This window comes from Pogoniulus pusillus, chromosome 2, assembly GCF_015220805.1.
Source record: "Pogoniulus pusillus isolate bPogPus1 chromosome 2, bPogPus1.pri, whole genome shotgun sequence".
NCBI lineage: Eukaryota > Metazoa > Chordata > Aves > Piciformes > Lybiidae > Pogoniulus > Pogoniulus pusillus.
In genome coordinates this window covers 48765241-48772612 of record NC_087265.1, presented here as the reverse complement: position 1 = coordinate 48772612, position 7372 = coordinate 48765241, and positions in this window count along the sequence as shown.

Genomic DNA, 7372 nt, shown 5'->3' with positions numbered 1-7372 from the left:
TGCATTTTGGCACTTTCTCTGCCCTGGCCAGGCAGAGCTGAGGAGGATGGCCAAGTGGGGACAGGGTGTGTTTGATGATGCAGAGAATGGGTGCAGGGCAAAGCCAGTCTCCACAAGCACATCGTGGGACACCCCACAGTGAGGGATCTCTGAGCATCATGGCACTGCAAATACTGCAGCTTGCTCCCCCCCTTAATTCCCAGTTTTGGGAGCACCGTGTTGTGAAATGGCTCACCGACAGTGCCGGCACAGCTAGGCTGAAACTTGGCTGCTGAGCCTGGTAAGCACAGTGCCTGCTGGTGTTTGGCTCTGCAGTGACCCTGTCTGAGCTTGGGACTCGAGGACATTCAGTAGAAAGCATGAAAGGTTTATTTGACTCTGGTGGGTTTGAGTGGCATGGTCAGGGCACAAGGGCTGTGCTGCGCTGTGCTTTGGGCTGCAGGCAGCACTCTGGGTGCAGGCAGCTCCAGGGCACAGGCTTCCTGGGCACAGGATCTCATTCCCTCCTGGAGCCAGATGGTTGCCAGTGCAATACCAGCCTTCAGGATCTGCTCTGTGGCTTCCCTCACTTAGTGTCTCAGAGCCACAGGCAAGACACCTGTGGCTGTGGCTGCAAACAGAACGTCCCTGTGCTGCCCTAACTGGGAACCTGCTCCTAGGCAAACATTTAACAACCACACTGCTGGGCACAGAGTGTGCAGGACACCTCTCCCCATGGCCAATGCTGAGGCTCCAGAGTGAGTTGATGGTGAGGGTTAAGCTCCCCAGGATCTGGGCATTTGAAACCTCTCCTCTTCCAGAGCCTGACTGCAGCTTCCCTAATCCACAGGTAGGATCTGCCCAAGTCCCACTAGAGTCATGTTTCCTCCCATGGAGGGACTACCTGAGCCTGCTCCAGCCTTGCACTTTTGGCCAAAATAGGAAGGTTCAGAGTGCTTCACTCAAGAGGAAGGAATGACCATCGGGGTACAAGCACCCAGACAGATGATAGACCTGGTTTCAACAGAGGGATTCAGATTCTCCCAACTCTCTCCCATTGTCTCCCCACAGAGGCCAATTATGAAGGAGTCCCAAACCCTGCAAAAGAAATGGCCATTTGTTTCATCTGCATGTCAGGAAAAGGGCAGTGAGGCTTTCTAAAGATGCCATGTCAGGAAAAGGGCAGTGGGGGCTTGTAAGGATGGCAGCAAGTCCATTCTGGCAAGCCCAGGTGGAACTTAGCCCAGTTGCATCAAGCAACTTGGCCCAAGGACTAAAGATTCCTCCATCCTCTTGGGCCCCTGCTACAGAAGGAACCACCAGCCCAGTGGCTCTGCTAGAGCCACGTGAAGTCCAGTGGTTGTCTCAAAAGTTGGAAGTTTCCAGTCCCAGGAGCAGGAGAGCTTCATAGCCTCTTCCACTAACCAGCAGCTGAGCCTCGCTTCTTGTCCCTGTGGTTGTGGATATCGATAGGAAAACCTGCCCGTAGTGTGGCTGCTGAAAAGGCAGTGGAGGTACCTGAGCTGGCCTGATTGGTTTGCACTGCTGCTAGGACTGAAGCCAAATGTGTGGTTGTCCAGCTAGGAATACAGCAGGCTGGTGCTCTCTCAGACTCTGGCCTTGGGTTCACTAACAGACACAATGTGGAAGAGGCAAGGGGACAGCAGGTTCCCTCTGGGACAGCAGGTTCCCTCCAGCAGTGCGTGCCACTGGGCCTTCTCTCCTCTCACCCAAAGCCCCAGCACATCTCCTCTCTGGAAAGCTCCAGCAAGGGTGGGGAAGGTCTCTGGGGGTGGCAGGAGGGGAGTGGGGGGGCTGGGACTTTCCCCAGGAGATCACAGGAGGAACTTTGGCTGGAGGGTGGGGGGAACTGGTGAGGAGTTGCTACATCATGCCCCAGTGAGCCATGAGTAACTCCTTTGGTATTTCTTCCTTGCACAGAACAGTCATCAGAGCCAGATCCTGCCCGGGGGAATCGCTACACGGGAACGCCCAGCCCCATCCAAATTCCATTCCTGCTCCCAGCAGAGCCGACACGAAACACAGGCACAAGGGGATGGTTCCCTGGTACCCTCAACATTGTCCCATCCTACCCACGGGGCTGACAGGATCATGTCCTTGGCCAGGGCTGGCAGTGCCAGCTGGCAGAGCTTGGTGCGCTGCTGACCCACAAAAGCAGCCAGAAGCACCTGGGCTCCTGGAAGTCACTGGAGAGCGAAGCCTCACTGCACCTCCTGATCCAAGAGAAGCACATGGCAGCCCCTTCCTGGCCTTGCTCTGGGGAGCAGGCCTTCACCACTCCTTTGGGTGAGAACAGGTGGCCAGAGCTTGAGACCCTTCCTGAGAGCCTGGCTGGCACCACGCTGCAGTCTAAGCTGCAGAGAGGTGCTCCAAGGCTTTCCTGAAGTTCAGCCCCAACATGTCATGCTTGGCACCAACACCTGTGCAACACCCCCCCCAAAAAAATGAAAGGGGAAAAAAAAAGTTTGGCCCTAACTGACCTGCTTGGCAAGACAAGGTACCTACAGCAAGGCAGCAGCTGGCTCAGGAGAGGAGCTTGGCAGTTCTGTGCCCCCCTCACCAGGCCCAGCTTCTGCACATCACCTCCTGGCAAAGCACCATGGAGACACTGCCCTCCGTGATGTGAGGTAGGTCACCTACCTGGTGAAGAGGCTGCAGCCACCACTTTGGTGAGAGAGATGCTGAGGTGCTGGAAGGTGATCAGAGAAGGGCAGCAAGGCTGGGGAGGGGCCTGGAGCACAGCCCTGTGAGGAGAGGCTGAGGGAGCTGGGGGTGTGCAGCCTGCAGCAGAGGAGGCTCAGGGCAGAGCTCATTGCTGTCTGCAGCTGCCTGCAGGGAGGCTGTAGCCAGGTGGGGTTGGGCTCTGCTGCCAGGCAGCCAGCAACAGAAGAAGGGGACACAGTCTCAAGTTGTGCCAGGGCAGGTCTAGGCTGGATGTTAGGAGGAAGTTGTTGTCAGAGAGAGTGATTGGCATTGGAATGGGCTGCCCAGGGAGGTGGTGGAGTCACTGTGGCTGGGGGTGTTGAAGCAAAGCCTGGCTGGGGCACTTAGTGCCATGGTCTGTTTGATTGGGCAGGGCTGGGTGCTAGGTTGGACTGGATGGGCTTGGAGCTCTCTTCCATCCTGCTTGATTCTATGATTCTCATTGGATGACCAAGCATGGCAGAAGCAGCCCAACCCCACAGGGGTGACCTCACTGTCTGGGAGGACTGCAGCCTCTTTGTGTATGGAGCCTTTGGTGTGCCACAGGTGGGAATCCCTGGACACAGAGCTGACATGTGCCTGCAGAGGGGCCAGCAGTGTCTGGGAACAAGTGAGATGTGGAATGGAGAGCAGCAGTGGGGCTTTGGCCAAAGGCTGTGATAGAACCAGAGGGCTAAGTTAGGAGGAGCTACTGGGGAAGGCTGGAGAAATGTTGGAAAGGTAGGAGCAGAGCAAGCTGGGGGCAGGGTTTGGGGTGCACTGAGCTGCTTAGGCTGAAGAGCTGAGCAGAGGCAGTGGGTGCAGAGGAGCCAGGGTATAGAGTCACTAGAGTGGCAGCAGGGTGGGAGCCATGAAAAGGAGGCTGATAGTGTGTCTGGGAAGGGAGTGATGTGGAAGGCTTCCAGAGCTTGGACTCCAATGGCTGAGATCCCCAATAAGCAGATGTGTGCCAAGTCCCCCCTGGGAGCCTGTGGATTTTTAGATGACCTTGCTTGTGATGCTGCAATGCCTGTGGGTAGGTTTGGACCCAAATATTCTTTGCTCTCTCAGTGCTGTATGTGGTCCCTCACCCCAGGAAACATCAGGGACACTCCAGGCCTCTCCAGGAACATGTGAAGGACACTAGTCCACAGCACAGGTCTGTGACACATGAGAATAGAGCACCCAGCAATTTCCTTTGTCCCTTAACCTTTGACAGGGAGTGCCCAACCCTGGCATGAGTGGATGCCTTCCCTCTGTGCCCCAGCTGGAGCTGAAGAAGGTGAGTTCCAGCAACAGGGAGGGGCACTGGGGTCCACCAGCATTCCTAGCTCACTGCTTCCTTGAGGCAGATGGAGAAGGCAAGAGAATGCCTGTCAGTGACAGCACAGGGCTCAGCTGGAGAGGAGGGTGGCCTTGGAAGCAGTCTGGCTAGGACTACAGGAGCGGTGGCAGAAACGAGGAAAACCTTTTGGGCACAGACTGAGAACACCTGGGGGGACTTTGTGCCACCCCTGTCCTCCCCTCTGTGGCAGTGGGAGGTTTTGGGCTAGAGAGGCAGCCAGCGTGGGGCAGGAGAGCAGTGCAGGGGAGGTGGGAGCAGGCGGCTGCAGGTCGGGGGATGAAAGCACAGGGTCCTGGGTGGGGGGTGACAGGAGCGGTGCAGAGGCAGCCAGCACATCCAGGTGCAGTGGGAAGGGCTGGGGGGAAGGCAGGGAAAAGAGGCCAAGTGCAAAGAGAGCAAAGGCAGCGGAGGAAAAGCGAGCGTGGCCAGAGAGGCAGACATGAAAGGGGGAGCGAGGCAGGGGAGAGATGAAAGGGCCACGGCGCGGGCGCTGCTGCCTCCTCCCCAGGCTCCCGGGGCTCTGTAATCCCCGCGGAGCTGGCTCCTCTCATGTGGCGGCCCGCAGCTGCGTGCGGTCGGTTCAGCCCCACCGCTCCGCACTGGGACTTTCCAGGAGGGGGAGAAACCCAACACACAACACATGACTAAACCAGCGCCTGCCGGGCCCCGGCACACTCGGGGTCCAGGGGCACCCCAGGATGCCGCAGCCCATCGGGGCCGGGGCCAGCCAGCAGGCACAGAGGCGAAAGGCTCGGGGCAGGGTGAAAGGGGGACGAGCCCAGCTGGCGGATGGGCAGAGTTCCGAAGTAGTTACACCTGTGTGCAAGAGTCACGTCGAGCCAGAGATCAAACAGTGGCAGCAGCGTGGTGGCCTCGTTCCCCAGGGGCACGAAGGTGAAGGGGGGCAGGGGCCGTATGGGCTCTGTCCCTCTCCTTGCGCCCTTGTGCGCGGTAGCCCCTCCTGCCTGCCGGGATTGGCTCTGGGTACCAGGGATGCAGCAGGACTTGGAAGACAAAGTTGTCGTTCATCCTGGTGGGTCCTTGGGTCACTTATTTTACTGCTCAAAAGCAAAGCAAGAATGCAGGCCACACTGGGTACTGGAAGGGGCACTTCCAAGGCACTCCTGAGTTAAGAGTTCTCCCTCCTCTGTGTCTGGCTCCACTTTCCCATAGCAGATTACCTTACTACTAGGCAATGTCCTGTTCACCACTGCTGACTTCAGGGATGTTCAGCCTGGAAGAAAGAAGGCTTTGGGGAGACCTTCCAGTACCTGAAGGGGGCCTACAAGAAAGCTGGGAAGGGACTTTTCACAAGGGTTGGTTGTGACAGGACAAGAGGGAATGGGTTTAAGCTTGATGAGGGTAGGTTTAGACTGGATATTAGAAGGAAATGCTTTACAGTAAAGGTGGTAAGACACTGGAACAGGTTGCCCAGGGAGGTCATGGGTGCCCTCTCCCCCACTGAAGGTGTTCAAGGCCAGGTTGGATGAGGCCTTGACCAGCTTGGTCTAGTGGAAGGTGTCCCTGTCAATGGCACAGGACTTGGAATTAGATGATCTTTAAGTTCCCTTCCAACCCAGATGGTTCTACCATTCTATGATTCTATCACACTGTGTTCTGCTGGGATGCTGGGCTCTCTTCTCAGCTTTGGGACAGATGGAGCAGCAGAGCATCATGGGTGGGTCCCCAAGTACCTCCCTTCCTCCTCATCTCATTTTTGCCTGTGCCAACCTTCTCTTGTGTGCCTGTGTGAACCTGGTGTACTCAGAAGTGGCTCCAACTGAGCTTGGACAACACCAGAAGCTACCTTTGCCCTTCTGTCTTGGGGCTTTTTTTCTCTCCTCAGCACCATTTTTAGGGCAAAGGACAATCAGTGCTTGGCAGCATTGCCAGGGAGCTACTGCAACCCCCTGGTGAGAGTGTCGTTCTGCAGGGTTTTCCCTGATCCACAGCCCCTGCTGCTGTCATGTTTGGTTCCTGCTCTGCACCAGGCCAGGGGGGTCACCCAGAGTGCTCCCTAGACCTGCACAGCAGCCCTGGCATTGCTCCTGGGAGCATCTCCCTGAGCCAGCTGAGAGCACTGCCTCCATGGCTGTAGTGGGCACTTGCTGAGATGAAGATGTGATGAGGGTGCTGCAGAGAGGAAAAGTCCAGTGCACTTAGGGAGTGGTCATCTGCAGGTCTCCATTCCTCCTGGTATGGGACAGCCGTCCCCAAAAGAATGCTGCAGCATGGCTGAAGCTGCAGGGAGGGGGAGCACATGCCAGGTGCTATGACATGAAGCCATAGATATAGAATCTGCCAGGTTGGAAGAGACCTCCAAGCTCAGCCAGCCCAACCTAGCACCCAGCCCTAGACAAGCAACCAGATCATGGCACTAAGTGCCCCAGCCAGGCTTGGCTTCAACACCTCCAGCCACGGCAACTCCACCACCTCCCAGGGCAGCCCATTCCAATGCCAATCACTCTCTCTGCCAGCAACTTCCTCCTCACAGCCAGCCTAGACCTCCCCTGGCACAGCGTCAGACTCTGTCCCCTTGTTCTGGTGCTGGATGCCTGGCAGCAGAGCCCAACCCCACCTGGCTAAAGCCTCCCTTCAGGGAGTTGTAGACAGCAATGAGCTCTGCCCTGAGCCTCCTCTTCTGCAGGCAGCACTCCCCCAGCTCCTTCAGCCTCTCCTCATATGGATCATGACAGGATACACTCCACCGGGCCATGAATACCTGTCCTAGGTGGTTAGAGGCACCCAAAGTGGGTATGTGTGGCACAGGAGCACACACCTGGTGGAGCTGGGTGCTGGTGCTCTGCCTCCCCCTCACCAGAGACCTAGTGCCCCACCACAGTCTGTACCTAGCATGCAGGTCTTGTCATGGGGGAGCACCTCTTTTCTCCCTGGCAAAGGGGTGTGAGGGGGCATGGTCTGAAGCTGAGGATGGGCTGGGTGGCTTTGCTGGGTCCTTCCAGCCTTAGCATCACTGCTTGGATGAATTGCTGAGGGAGCTGCAGCGTCAGGAAGCAGAAGATGCGCAAGGAGGTGACAGAAGCAAGAGCACAAGTGGCGGTGCCTGCCTGCTGGCTTGCTCTCATTTGCTGCTTGCCTGGATGCAGGCAGCATGGCTGTGGCATGCATGGGGACACAGCCATGTGAGCTTCATCTCTCCTGCTCACTCACAGCTGGCTGTGACCCTGCTGCTCAGGACAGGCTGCATCCCTCTACTGCTCCGTTGATGACGCTGGCAGCAGCAGCCCGGGAGCACGTGTCATCCCCGGAGGCCCCAGGACTCCTTCCTTGCTTGCTCTCTTAACTCAGGTACTGCTGCACACATCCCTGCAGGCATCCTAAAGG